Source organism: Melozone crissalis, unplaced genomic scaffold (genome assembly GCF_028551555.1).
Source record: "Melozone crissalis strain CALT ecotype California unplaced genomic scaffold, PUWL_Pcris_2 ptg000244c_1, whole genome shotgun sequence".
In the NCBI taxonomy this organism is placed as follows: Eukaryota; Metazoa; Chordata; class Aves; order Passeriformes; family Passerellidae; genus Melozone; species Melozone crissalis.
This window is the reverse complement of record NW_026536003.1, coordinates 186,971-202,396: the sequence shown is the minus strand read 5'-3', so window position 1 is coordinate 202,396 and position 15,426 is coordinate 186,971. Positions and strand designations below refer to the sequence as shown.

The following is a 15,426-nucleotide window of genomic DNA, read 5'->3' as shown; positions in this document are numbered from 1 at the left end:
GTGTGCCACTCCCAGTGGCACTTCTAGGAGGGGGTTTAGTGACACTGCTTGGTTCTCATTTTTCCATTCCTCTCACTGGACCGCTCTGCTCCAGGAATTCTGGCTGGGTCCATCAAGGGCTGCAGGGGGTGCATCGGGTGCTGGCAGATATGGAGGGGGCAGATACTCTAAGGTCCCAATTTTCAGTTTCTTTTAATTTAAATGTGTTCACCTACCTCAGGGAAGCCTCACCCTTCCAACTGGCAGCAGAATCTGTTTTTTCTTGACTGACTGGTTCTTTGGCATTCACATGAATATTCAAAGTTTGGCATATCCACCCTTCAAAGGAACTCTATTTTGGCCAGATCAGATCAATGACAAATGATCAGATCTTGTCTCCTGATGAGTCTATTTCATCATATAGTAATCAATAATTTTGATTTTATTTGCATTCTTTGTTTCAGGATTATGTACTCACTGTGCCAATTTTATGCCTAGGAGGCTGTTTGAAGGTATATCCATTAATGTTTCCCTGCTCTCCTTTCCCCTGGGGATTTTCTCCTTGCTTGCTTTGTGTCCCATTTTCTCAGCTTATCCCGGCACTGTCCCCACACCTTTTTTTTCCTTCTTTCTTAACTTCAAAACAAATCTGACTCTACGTCTTTCACGTCTATTTTCCCAGTCTTTCTCAGGTACTGTTCAGGCTCGTGGAACTAAATGCAGCTTTCCCACACACTATTTCCTACAGAAATTTTTAAAAATTTAATGCCCAATTCCTGGCTCAGAGTTCCACTCTTTCCCACTCCCGGCACAAGGCACTCTTCAGTGTGCCTGTGCAATGCCACCTCTCATGACAGATTTTACACTTACACCCTACCCAAAGATCACATCCCAGTCCACAACTGAAACACAGAATTACATTCTTACAGACAACACAAAATCTTTATTAAAATTTTTATTCATATGCAAAACAAACACTTTGCTTTTTCTGGCTGTCTCGGTCACCCGAAAAGAGGAAGCTCGGCTCGAAGCTCCTTGTTTGTTTTGTGCTGCAGTACATCTCATTCACTCAGCAGCTATACCTATCAGCCACACAAGACACAGGACATAAACATTCACTTCCCACTCTCCTCATTTGCCATTCACTCTTTCACACAATACTAAGGTGTAGCAATGGGGAATAAAGAGACACAGATGCCCTTGTGCATCTGAAGGAGATCACTTCATTGTAGAAATCACCCTCCGTTTATACCTTTACTCTGAACCTGACAAAACCAGAACTCAACAGAAGAAGGGCACCCATTGGCTGGCTCAGCTGCAGTCTGCTGTCCACAGGTCCTATCACCCAATCTGTTTCCCTTTCATGTGCTGTCCATGCATTCCTCCTCATAACTGCCTCTCACTCCCCAACCAATCTCCAACCATCCAGCCTGCAGCTGTGCCTTCCCCACAGGGCCTTCTGTGGGCACGAGCCTTAACAACTTTAGGAAATATCGCCCCATATTCCACATAACGCCCTTCCTTTTTTTTAGGCAATGAAAACATACTAAGAAAAACCTAAACAACTCCTAAAACATTAATTACAGTGATAACAATAATAACTTTAACCACTTTTTAAAAATAGTAACATATACCTATAACATAGCAACTATATACACATGGGATCAGGACAGTGAGACAAAAGGCTGCACACTGTGATGGATCCCACTCCACATGGAGACACTGTGGAGACACAGGCCCAGCCCCTTCCCCATGTCAGTAAGTCCAGGGCTCCTTTCCATTGTCCAGCCAGTAAGTCCTTCACCAGCGCTGGAGGTCTTAGATGAGCCTTTGTGCTGAAGGAATGCTCTCTGTCACATGCAGTCTGTCCCATCTTCATTTAAAAAAACTGAAGACATATAGGGCTTTAGCTACTCTGTTGTGAGGGTACCCCAACTCCCCCTCTTTTTGTTTTTCAAGCATGGTTTTTAGGGTCCTATGGGCACACTTGACAACAGTTTATCCTGTGAGAGAGCAGGGAATGCCAGTACTGTGAGGCACACCCCATGGCTGCAAGAAGTTACAAACTCTCTCTGTGGAGAATATTGTTAATAAATGGTTAAGTGAGAAAGGCCATCCTGACATAATGCCGCTGGTTAAGCTCGAAAGGGAGGACAGCAGTCTCTGATTCAGTGACTGCTGACAGGCAAGAATGCCGGATGACCTTGCTGCAACATGAGGAAAGGGAGGTGAGATTAGTCCTGAATATCTGCAGAATGTAACAAAAGAATAAGCACAAGAATGTAGAAGTAGGTGTAGTTGCTGATATGTAACTAACCAATCCTGAGCTCAACTTTTGCAATATGTATGAAGCTTATTAAGAACTGTATTTAACCCGCCATATTCGATCAATAAATTGGACTTGGATGAACCAATTGGTGTCTGGGTCTCCTTCCTCCGACATCTCTCTGAGGTGTAGGCAGGTCCATGGTCCAGTTTGACAGTGTCAGGAAGGCCCAGAGTGGCAAAACACGTGAGCATCACAGGCCTTCTCTCTGGTGTAAGAAGTTGCTTTTAGAAAATGAGAATAGGTGTCAATGGAAACGTGAACATATTTTAAGCAACCAAACTCTGGGATAGGGGTGACATCAACTTGCAAATGGAGTTAGGAGCTAAACCTCAGGGCTCAGTGCCTTCTACTAAAGGAGCAGGATCAACCTCATGATAGGAGGGACAAGACAATAGGATATCATGGGCTTGTGAGGAACTTATTTGAAATTGCTTGTGAAGAGAATAAGCATTCTGGTGTAAAAAAATTTGTGACATAGCTTGGCCTGTGCAAAAGTATTTTGTAGGAATGTTCCCCCTATTGAAAGAGTGACCAAATTATCCTTTATGTCCTTAAAAAGGAAAAACCCAGAAGTTTCTCTCCTCAATTTGGTAAAAAGACACTTCACAGGACCTTTGAGACTTCATCTCAAACCTAAGGCTACCCAATTGGGCAGAAGCCAAAAAGTCCCGCCTAAGTAATTCACTAGAAAAAGAAGAGAACAAAGGAAATCGTTGTTTTTGTGGGGTGTTTTTAGCAGGAGCAAGAACCTCTTGCTCCTGGCTCAGGTTTTCTCTGCCAAGAGCTTTGTTATTTGCCTTTCATTAAAACTTTCCTGTTTCCAACATTACTTCAGAAGTCATCCTGCTAATTTTATGCCATTTGAAGTAGCTGGGCTATCTCAGCTGTGATAAGTCCTCTAAGAGCTCATGAGACCTGGCTCGAGGAGAAAACTTATCAGTATTTGGTACCACACCTGTCATGACAATGACATCTGCATAGTTATTACCTTCTGCAATAGGGCCAGGTGAACCTGTGTGGGAGCGAACATGCAACACATAAAAATCATGCAGCTGGCTGTTAATTAAAGTCCACAATGTTCTTAACTCTGTAAACAAAAGATAGTTATTAACATGCTTTAAATCGAAAAATTGTCAATGGAATACAACATTGGCAGCATACAAGGAATCAGTTACGGTGTTAAGTGGTTCCTGTGAAAATCACTGAAAGGCATAGCGGATAGCAGCCAATTCTAAAATGTGCACCGAGGCATCCTTTAACATTAACACCCTTTTATGCCACTGGAAAGAGTCACCTTCATGCCAAATCCCTGCACCTTTTTTGGTTTTGCTGGATGAATCTGTAAAAACAGTTGGTCTGTTGACAGGGGTCGTGCTGCAGTGATGCTTTGAGTGCAGGGGGAGGTTACCCATCTCTGTCCATAAACGATGTGAGGGATAATGGATAGATAATTGTCCAGAAAAACCTGCAAGCACAATTTGGAAGTTAGTTGCTGTCAAAGTCTTCTAAAAGCAACCATGCCAAATTGTCTTTACTTGCAAGTACGTTGATGGCATGATGATCCTGGCCATTGAGAGTTTGCAATCTGTTTCTACCTTTCATAACTAAATAAGAGAACATATCATTAACAGTCCACACAGGTTTTGTTGCTATGTGAGGTAAGAATAACCATTCTAACACATGCAAACGGTCTGTATCATTAGCAAACAATCAAAACAGAACAGAAAAATGTTGAAATTTTTTACCAATTATGGCAAGGTACACAGATTTATCAGGATCCCCTCTCCAATTCTGTTGGTTTTCTATTGCTTGAGCACAGTGTGCAAGGGCACTTCTAGCTTCTAGGGTAAGCTGTCAAAGCGAATGCAGGTGGGGGTTTCCTCTAAGCCAAACAAAGGATGTGAAAGTTCTGTGGATGTACCCAAAATAGGATGCAAAGAACCCAGCAGTTTCTGTAATTCATTTAAAGTGAGGGTGACTTTAACACAAAGTCTCAAAGGCTGAGGTTCTGCGTGCTTGGAGGTAGGCACAGAAAAGGCAAACAGAGGTGCATCATCAGGGTGTAAAGATATGGTGAAATAACAATCTTTAGGTCTAACATTACTAAGGGCCATTGGATGGCATTGTTGTAGGTGATGGAAGAGCACCCATAGCTTCAATAACTGCATTTACTGCCCATTAATAGCTCACCACTTGCCATTTTGCTTAGGTATACAGAATATTGGTGTTCTAGGGGCTAGAAGATGGACAGATATGGCCTAAGGCCAATTGCTCTTCCAAGATGTTTTAAATTTAGTAGACGTTCTTTTCATAAGGGCCATTGGTCAACCCATGCAGGGTCTTCAGTCCACCTTGGGAGTTGACATATGTCCAGTATTTGGTTTTGGAACGGCTGATCAATGGCCCCTATGAAAAAGGTTTTCTGGTGAGGTCAAGTCTATGGTGACAGAGGGACAGAACCAGCAGCGCTGGGCTGGAACTGGTGGCAATGCTGTGTCCCTGGTGCCACCTGTCCAGTGTCCCCATGTCCCCGCAGTGTTGCTGGACTCAGCCAGCACCACCCTGGCCGTGTTCGACCCCTGGAGTGTCCCTAGAGTGTCCCCAAAGTGTCCCCAGCGTGTCCCCAGCGGCCATGGACCCCTGCAAGGTGCGACAATCCCGGCAAGGAGGTGGCAGAGTGGACACGGGGGGTGGGGGGAGGGGGCAGGGGGGACAGAGGGTCACAAAGGGCACAGGAGCGTGTGGCAGGATAGGGGCAGGTGACAGGGGAGTGGAGGGGACCAAGGGTGGCAGGGAGGCAGCAGAAGGGACCGAGGGTGGCAGGGAGGTGGCAGAAGGGACTGAGGGTGGCAGGGAGGTGGCAGAAGGGACCAAGGGTTGCAGGAAGACGGCAGAGAGGATGAGTGGCCTGGCAGGGGGGTTGGCAGAGGGGACAAGGAGGTGACAAAGGGATAGAAGGGACAGTAGAGCCCTCCAAGGAGGGGACAAAGGGGACCCTGGGAGGGCACAGGGGCCCACCACAGGTGGCCACAAGCGCCACGGGGTCCCTGACACCTCCTCTTTCCTCTCCCCAGCTGCTAGAGCCACTGGTGGCTGTGGTGGCTACCCTGGGCAAGGTGGTGGCCACACTGACCAGGCCATACAAGTGTGTGTGGCAGCGTGTGTACCCAAAGTCCCTCCACGCAGCCCTGAGGAACTTCACCTGGCACCTCTGTTAGACCCTGGACCATGGCGATGTCAACTCCCCGGGCAGATTCAATGTCCTCACTCTGGCCTGATCCCTGAGAGTCCTTAAGTTCTGCAGCATCAACCCACAGATCTTCTGGGCCAGTGTCTGGCGGGACTTGGTGGCATGCTCATGGACAGCTGGGTCCAACTGGCCAGGGAGGCCGCTGATCTCTGTGACACCTGCAGGGACATGGATACTGCTGAGGCCGGTGCTGCAGCCACCACCACTGCCCAGGCTGGGGACCTGTGGGACAAGGCCACCCGCCAGGGGATGTCAATGCACACTCTGATGGCCATGGCCCAGCGGCCGCCAGTGTTTCTGGCCATGAAGGACTTGGCCTTGGCAGTGGCTGCACACAAGGCCCATGTGGCAGTGGCCACCATGAGGTGGTGGCAGCCCCCAAGGCCATGAGAGAGGCCATATTGGCTGCCAGCCAGGCAAGGGCAGCCACCAGGAGGGGACAGTGGGTGGGTGTGGCCCTGGGTCCACTGGAATGCTTGGTGACCGCATATGACAAAGCCACAGGGTACCCCTGGAAAATGCGGCACCTGCTCGGGGACATTGAGGCTACCCTGGAGGGGACAAAGGAGGCGTCCCACAATGTCTCCAAGCCCTTGGAGGCCCCCGTGGCTGAGGCTGAGCAGCTGTGAGAGGCCAGCACTCGCCTGTTCATGCATCACCTGCTGGGGACACTTGGGAACATCCACGACCTCCTCTTCAGTCCCTGTGGTGGCCCCAGCAGCAGCACGGTGGCTGAGTGTTGGTTTTTCGGCTGTTTTATGGCCTGGAAAGGCTCGGGGATGGCCTTGGGCAGCCTGCGCTTCAAAGGACGAGAAGAGGCTTCAGGTTTTTCTCGGTCTTCAGTATTTATTAGTTGTTTATCTAAAAGATTTTCTCTCGGCCCGACAGAGGTCTGCACAGCAAGTCAGCCATGAGCACACTGAGCGCCCCCGGGGTGGTCACTTATCTTTATACTCAAAACTACGTATACAATATTTATCTATTTCCCCCAATACCTCTTACCCTTATTGACCAGTGCACTTTTAGTAATAACCAATCCCAAAGTGCCAACATCACCACAAAAGATGGAGGCCAAGAAGAAGAAGAAGAAGGACAGGACACGCCCCAATTCCTCCATCTTACTTCTTTAGAACCCCCTGTACAGAAATCCTAAACCCTGTGTTTCACACTCTAATTAACTTATCCCTTCACCATTTACCCCAGTGAAATCCTCCCATCCTCATACAGGTGTCGTCTCCCGTGTAGGATCGAAGTCCAGCCACCAGACACTTCTGGCAACATTCCAGGACCTCCGAGCCCCCCAAGGGTGGTCTCGGTCACTCTGCACATCAGTCCTGAGGTGCTGAGATCCCACAGCTGAGCCATGCCAAAAAGCCATGGAGGACATCCCAAATCTGCTGCAGGGACAGGGATGTCCCCGCTGTGATGTCATTGGGGGTGGTGACATCAGCGCTTATGTCATCTGTGCCCTCCCTCCTCTCCACACAGGATTTGGGACAAAAGTGGGGAATTTTCTGCGAATTTTCATTGATATTCTTGGTGGGAATTCCTGGGGTGATGTCACTGGGGACACTCTGGGGACACTCTGGAGGCACTCAGGGACACGCAGGGACATAGTGGCAGGTCAGGGGGTGAATGAACCCCCTCAGTGCCTTGCAGCAGAGGCAGCTTTCCGCTTTGGCTGCAGCAGAACTGTGTTATAAATGGCAATAAAATAATTGGCTTTTGCATTTCTGTATTGGCTTTTGCACATTGTAATTGATCACAATTATATTGCTATGGTGCTTGATATTGATATACATTATTGATAATTCCTTCTATCTACTTCTTAGTACAATATAATCTATCTAGGTTTTTTGTCCACTGCCAAGCCTTTTTAATGGTATCATAATGGTCCCTTGGGGCTCGGTCCTGTCGCCCCCGCCCTGTTATCACCGGGACCCCCCATTGTGATGGTGTTCGCAGGGGTCTTCAGATGACGCAAGAGCAGAGGATGCTGACTCTGTGTTTCAGAAGGCTGATTTATTATTTTATGCTATATATATTATATTAAAACTATACTAAAAGAATAGAAGGAAGGATTTCATCAGAAGGCCAGCTAAGAATACAAAAAGAAAGAATAACAAAGGCTTGTGACTGACCAAGACAGTCCGGACAGCTGGGCTGTGATTGGCCATTAATTAGAAACAACCACATGACATCAATCACAGATGCGCCTGTTGCATTCCACAGCAGCAGGTAACCATTGTTTACATTTTGTTTCTGAGGCCTCTCAGCTTCTCAGGAGAAAAAATCCTAAGGAAAGGGTTTTTCAGAAAATATCATGGCTGCACCCTATTATCACCAGGGACATCCCTGAATTTACCACGGCCTCCCCTGTGGTGAGACGCACAGCTTTAGCCAGGGCCCCGTGGAGAATCTGAATAATAGAAATGCTGACACAGCAGCAAAGAAGCTTCCTGACTCCAGGGACATCCGCCCTATAACCTATCCCTAAAACCATGTAAGGCAATATCTTGTTAACCCTACTATTGGTCACTTATGGTCCCTCTAACCTTTGCCATTGGTCAAGATTGGATCTGGGCCAAGGCTATAAAAGTAGCATACTGTACCCCTACTAACTTAGAAGAAGAAGTGCTGAGACCCTTCACGGACCCCTCCAATAAAGCCATACTCGAGGAACAGCTGGCGTCTTCTCCTTCTCCTCTCTCTACCGTCTGCTGGAGCCTCAAGCCAAGGGCAAGCTACCTAGCAAGCAAAGCTGAAATCATAAGAGCTGGCTAATCACTATAAGAGCTGAATATTCCCTGCTTGCTAGGGGCTGATCCATGGCCTTGGTCTGAGCGAGCTGGCCTCTGGCACTCAGTCCCCTTGGGGGCTGAGCTCTGGAGCTGTCATAGCTTGCCAGGATAAGACCAATTAAGGCTCATTACTCCCCCATGCACTGGGACCCCTCCTTCACTGCCCCCCCATTCACTGTCCCCCCAAAGTGCTGGGACCGCCCTGATCTATGAGCCCCGCCCAGAGTGTCAGGACACCCCTTGGCCTCCCCCGAATCCCCAGCCTGCACTGGGCCCTGCCAGGGCCAGGCTGGCTCCAAAACCCTGCGTGGAGCCATTCAATAAATGCCAATCGGTCTTGTAGTCATGCCCATAGAGGGGGAGGACTGCTCGGGGCGGCCAGTGGGGAGCGACGGAGCAGGGAGGGGGCAGGGATTGAAAAGAGTTAGAAATGGGACTGTGGGAAATGGGGCAGAGCCCAGTGAGTGATGGCCAATGGGGAGATGAGAGGCCTGGGGGGCTGGAATAGGAGCGTGGGAAGGGGCAGGCAATGAATGGGATGTGGAAAAGGGGCGGTGCCTGGACAGAAACAAAAGTGGGCGGTGCACAGCAGGTGTGGAATGGGGATGATTCTGGATGATTTTCTCTCCTTTCTCAAATACGTCCATCACCGTGTTCCCCCACACAATGATGTCATCAATGTACTGCAGCTGTTCTGGAGCTTCACCCTTTTCCAGTGCAGCCAGGATCAGTCCATGGCAGATGATGGGACAGTGCTTCCACCCCTGGGGCAGTCGGTTCCAGGTGTACTGCACACCCCTTTACGTGAAAGCAAACTGAGGCCTGCATTCTGCTGCCAGAGAAATTGAAAAAAATGCATTAGCAATGCCAATGGTGGCAAACCACTTTGCTGCAGATGGGGCTGTTGAAGGGTGAGTGGGTTTGGCTGACCACCCCTTGGCACTCCAGCTCATGGATCATTTTGTGCATGGGGATCACGGCATCCCAATTCATCCAATACTGCCAGCGGTGCACTGTCAAGGTGACAATTGGTATCTGTTGCTGTTCTACCCTCAGGAGTCCTACTGCAGATGGGTTTTCTGATAGTCCAGGCAAGGTGTTCAACTGCTTCATGTTCCCTGCCTCTACAGCGGCTATGCCAAAAGCCCACCTGAGTCCCTTTGGGTCTTTGTAAAGCCATTCCGGAGGAAGTTGATGCCCAGAATACACGGGGCCTCTGGGCCAGTCACAACAGGATGTTTCTGGGAAGGATCCACTCCTTCCCAGTCAGGCTCACCTCAGCTCCCAACAGGGTCAATTGCTGGGATCCCTCTGTCACTCCGGCAATGGAAACAGGTTCTGCCCCCACATGCCCTGATGGTATCAGGGTACACTGCGCACCAGTATCAACTAAGACATTGTATTTTTGTGGTTCTGATGTGCCCGGCCATCGGATCCACACCGTCCAAAAGATCTGGTTTTCCCGTGCCTCTCCCTGGCTACAGGCAGGGCCACCCTTTCCTGGGCATACATGCTAGAGGTACCTTCACTTTAGTGGAACTCCCTTGGTTAGTGTTTCCCTCCTTGAGTTGATGCACCCGTGCTGCCAGGACGGAAGTGGGTTTCCCATTCAGCCTTCCCATGTGTCATGGTTTGACCCTGGCACAATGCCAGTGCCCCCATGAGAATACCCTCTCCCTGGTGTCTGCTGTGAGATGTCACCAGGAATAAGCAAAGCAGGCTCCTGCTTAGAAATAAAGAAAACTTTATTAAGTAAGCTACAAGAAAAGAAAAAAAAAAAACCAAGGAAAACGAAAACTTTACAAAAGCATTTTCCTCCTCCCACCCAGCAAACTTCCCAATGCAATACATTCCCCCCAAATCACCAACTCTCAGTCCGGCACCACCCTTTAGAATACTCAATCTTCAGTTCATCAAGAGGAGAGGAGTCCTTCTTGCACCATAGGCTTCCCCTGGAAACACGCTGAAACCTCGTGTGTTTCCATGTCACTCAGCACCGCCCGGAAAATCCTTTGCCATCGTGACACCTTCCTTCCATGCCCCGTGCTCTCACCACTGTGCATGGACCAGAGCTGCTTCTAGGGTTGTCTTTCAAGGATGCCTTGTCTCACTCCAAAAAAGACACAGTCTCTCCTTGGGGACATCTGTCCCCCCCAAATTTTTTGCATCCCCTGGGGCCGAGGGGTACCCACACTGAACCCCCCTGGTTCTGAGGCACTCCCTCCCTCTAAATGCAGTCTCTGTGTCACAGGAAAAAAAAATGGTTCAGTCTATGGCCACACAAGAAAAGTCCAGCCAAAAGGCCACTCCGTCATCTCTCCTCCCACTCAAGAGTCTTCTGCACTTCCCTCGTGGCCATCCCCTCTTATCTCATCTCTTATCTCTCTTCTCATTCAGCTCCAGGAGGATCAGCATTTGCAAGGTTTCTATCATGCAAGAAAAGGGTTAAAAATTTCAGTCTCATGCCTGTCTGGAGCTCTAGAACTCCCACGCTGCCCTGCCGGGCACCTTCTCGCTGCACCCTCCCCTTCTCCTCCTGGGCTGGCACCGCTATCAAATTCAGATGCCGGCTCTCTCGCTCTCTCTCCCCTGGGGGGGGGGGGGGGGGTGGGGGGTGGCTGCCCGATGTCTCTTGGCGCTCTTCCACCCTTCCATCCTCAAGGGCCTCCTCACCTCCCATCTCTGTCCAGGCCCAGGCCTACCACATGGCTGCCCCTCCCCCGCCCAGCAGCAGCAGCTGGACGGGGGAGGGAGATTCGACCACTTTCCCTCAAAGTCCCAAGAGAGCGTCCCAGAGGAGCAGCTCTGGTTTTTAACCCCTGTGTGTTCTCAGAGGTGTCTCTGAACCGCAGTGGCTACATCAGGTACCAATATTAAAATCTGAGCACCTATTGGTAACCACAGCATATCCCAAAAATAAAAGCTACTTCCTGTCAGTGAAACCATGACAAAATTGTACTCTATCAAAATCGGTGTAATTAAGAATATTTTGTAGAAGTCAATACATAATAGCAAAAGCAAACACTACCTAGTTATTTATAACAAACCCAGGGCAGGTTTTTCCCTTGCATGGAGCACTTGGGCCTTCCCCGGGCCCCTTCTGCCCTCGTGCAGAGCCGGTGGCATTTTCCAGCACACCCAGTTTGTAACCAAGAGCCGGGTGCAGCCGAGAAGGCTCCAAGCGCCTCCTTCCAGGCTGACTCTGCAGGTGCCGAGGCTGCTCTGGGCTCTGCCAGGGCTCTGCTGGGGCTCAGCTCTGGGCCAGGCTGGGCCCGCTCTCCCCTCACATTGCTCCGGGCAGCTGAGGCACAGCGGGAGAAGGAATGGACACGGCAAGGGAGTTGAGGGTTAAGAGAGTTTTTATTCAAAAAACTGCCATAACAAACAGGCTGTCATAAGAACCATAAAAAACAGGCTGCCCTAACTACCATAAAGTAACTACCAGTGCTAACTACCATAACCAACTAACAGTGCTAACTACCATAACTAACTAGTTGACCTAACTACTGTAACAAGAAGCTGCCCTGAAGTGCTTCATCTCCTCCGCTGCTCCCTCAGTTGCTTTGCTGCAGTGATCAGAGGGGTCAGGCTGGAGAGAGGCTTGGCTGATGATAAAAATGGGTGCTGTCCAAAGGATAAAAAGGAAAGAAATGCACTGTTACTTTCCAGAGTCAAGTTCCTCACAGGCTCTGTTGCAACAGGACAAAGGGAAATGGTTTGAAACTCAGGAGAGGAAAGCAGGCTCAGATTAGATCTAAGAAAGAATTTTTTAACCAGGAGAGTGGGGAAACACTGACAGAAGGTGCCCAGAGATGTGGGAGGTGCCTCCTCCCTGGAACCATCCAAGCTCAGGTCAGGCAGGGCTCTGGGCCCCCTGAGCTGCTTGAAGATGTCCCTGCTCACTGTGGGGCACCAGGCCCAGATGAGCTCCAAAGGAGCTGCCAAGCCACAGCAGGTGAGGATTCTGCTTGCTCTGCGTGTGGAACGCAGCCAGACTGGAGACTGTCGGAGGGGGCCCCACAAGAAAACCCCTCCCTGGCGCTGCTGCTTCCCCTGCAGCCCCTGGCCCTCAGCTGCAGCAGCTCCTGGGCAGCCCAGCGCCGCTCCTCGTCCGGCTCCAGGCTGCACTCGAGGCAGTCCCGCAGCAGAGCCGACAGGCGCCGGGGCTCCTGCAGCTGCGGGGTCCCGTTCTGCCGGATCAGAGCGCGAGCCTGCAGGGAAAGCAAACTCAGCGCTCTGCCAGCTCCCTTCACACCCACACGGGCTCACATCCACCCCGGGGCCTCAGCCCCAGCTCCAGGGGCACTTTCCTCCCTGCCACAGATGCTGCTCACAGCTCATTTTGCTATGCCAGCCAAAAAACCCAAACCCTGGGGCTGCCACAGCCACTGCAACATCCAAATGATCTCGCCTTGAGAGCCAGTTCCATTGGCTGACTCTGTCAGTAGGAACCTCCATCAGAAATAGCACATTTTGCTTCTCCAAATGTGGACACCAGCTTTACAGGCCATTTTCCAGAGTCAGTGTGGTCTGCTTGTGTTATTTCAGAGGATTCTTAGATCTAGTGCATCTCTGCAGTGCCACTGACACTCAAGTAAATGCATTCCTGATGCCCCATCCCAGAAACTGCCAGGCAAGAAACAGGAGGTTTGTGTTGCTGAAAGCTCAGGCTTGGTGACACAGAGAAAGTAGCTTGGACTAGGAAAGAAATACGTTAGACTATGAGGATGTTAAACAATCATCTTCAGGTTTTAGAGAAGTTTCCCAGTGAGAAGAATCAGGGGGGAGATCATCTTGCAAAATGTCTTTTAGAAGTTCCTGCAGAAATCTTGTTGTGTTTGGGGCTGGGATTTGGGGGTGGTTTGGGGTTTTCTTGCAAGATAACATTAGAGCTGATGCACTTGCTTCACATTTCCAGCTCATCCTCACAGCCAGATGAGCTGCAAAAACATAAATCCCAAAGCAAATTGTTGCTGGAGACTGAAGAATATTCTTCTGTGGTGAGGCTGGAGTCCTCTGGGAATTCCCTTCCCATGTGCAGAAACCTCCAGCTGCTGCTCCCACTGCGGGGTCCCCCTGTGCTCACAGGCCTCTGCAGACACTGCAGAATTTGCCTCTTACCATGGCCGCCGTTTCCCTGAAGTAAGGAGGTTCTCCTTCCACCATCTCGATGGTCACAGTGCCAAAGGCCCAGATGTCCACCTTGGGGCCATAAGGAGATCTGGTCACAACTTCTGGGGCCATGCAGTGAGCAGTGCCCACCATGGAGCTGCGCTGGTCCTGCTCAGGGCTGAGCTGAGTGCAGAGGCCAAAATCAGCTGAGGACAGAAACAAACCCTGTCAAAGGCAGCTGGAATGAGGAAACCAAGCACCAAGATTCCCCACTCTCAGTCTGAGAGTGCAGTAGTGAAGTCAGCTGGAAAAGCCCTCAGGGCTGTAGCCGAGGAAAGATGGAAGTGCACCCTTCAAGAAACCCTCAGCTTTCATGCAGTGGCTTTTACTGATTCCCTGACAGAGCCGTCCGTGCCCAGGAGGATGTTGGAGCTCTTCAGATCCCTGTGGATCACCTGCTTGGAATGGAGGAAATCCAGGCCCTGCAGACACTGAGAGAGAACAATGTGGTAAATAGGTGTGATTCATGCTGATAAAATTGAAACAGTCATCAATATTGATACAGTAATTAATATTTGGAAATAAGAAAACAGATAAAAGTTGTCATGCCAAAGAAGATAGGGAGAGGAGGGGCTCCACCCCCTCTCCTGGCAGATGTTCAAGGATAGGAGGAAAAAGCAAGAGAGAACAGTTACTAAAAATTAACAGAGAGAAGGGAAAATCTGGTTGGGTCCCAGGAAAATGCCCACTATAAGAGATTTATTGCTTTGATGCTAAAATGTAGTAATATGTTAGTTTTGGCTTACATTATCCTGCCTTGGTGCGCATGTGTAACCCAAAGGTGAATTAAAGGACAAAGAGGAAGAGGAGAGGTGTTCATCCAAAACAACCCGCAAAGACTTGTGTGACCACCAAACCGAGTGGTGGAGCATGCGCGGTAAAGGTGGTGATGAGGGCGGAGGTAAAAATGTGATGAATCGAAAATGGGAGGAGATGGCATTGACACATGGCATATAAGGGGGGAATCTTCACTTGGCAAGCTCATACGTGAGGTGGCAAGGGTCCAAGAGCCCTGCGCTCTGTACCCCGCGGTTATCTTTTGCTTATGCGCTATTATTTGAACTGAATTATCCCTTATTTTTAATCAAATTATATTGTCGATATATATTTTCTAAACTATTCAATTAAAATTGCAGCTATCTCAAACATTGTTTGTTTTTTTTTATGATGGGATAATTGGGCAAACATAACAACAAGAAACACGAAGGCAAAAACCAATGGCCGGAATATATCACACAAGAAAGGACAGTTCAGAATTCTGCCAGCAGCAGCTTTGCCGTGACAGGCCAGGAGTGCAGTGCACACAAGCTCCAGGCAAACAGTTCAAGGCAAAGCTGAGAACAGCAAATCAAATCCAAACCAGATAGAGAGTACCACAACCGCAGGAGAGAGAACAAGAACAGAGTAGAAGTGCAGTGATGCTGGCAGGCCGTTCACTGCAGAGGCTCTTTCTTCTCCAGCGCACAAAAACAACACAGAAACAAAGCCCTGAGCATGGAGCCACTCCTGTTCTCACGCCCTGTTTGGAAGGACCATCGTGTCCCAGCCATGGAGTGACAAGCAGGATCCCTCACCTCCCGACTGACAGCTGCCATCTCTCCTTCAGCCATGCGTGTCTGTCTGACAATGTCCTGCAAAGTTCCTCCATCCATGTATTCCATCACCAGCCAGAGATCTCCATCAACAAGGAAGCTGGAAGAGGAAAGCAATGGCATGGAGATGAAAGTGCAGAGCTCAATTCCCCCATGGAAAAGCCTGGAGTGGAGTTTTGTTTCCAGGTCACTTGTCAGTGAGGACAGAATCAGAATCATCCCCTTCCACCATTCCTTCCAGAACAAGGACACGCGGTTGTCCAGTGGAGCTCCGTGCACCGATCCAGCTCCACCTCCCGTGGG

The 15,426-nt window shown here is 49.6% G+C and overlaps 1 pseudogene; it reads right to left on the bottom strand.

The window, feature by feature from the left end:
- The window catches only part of LOC128949489 (serine/threonine-protein kinase PAK 3-like), a 162,284-nt pseudogene that overhangs the window by 71,628 nt on the left and 75,230 nt on the right, over positions 1–15,426 (bottom strand).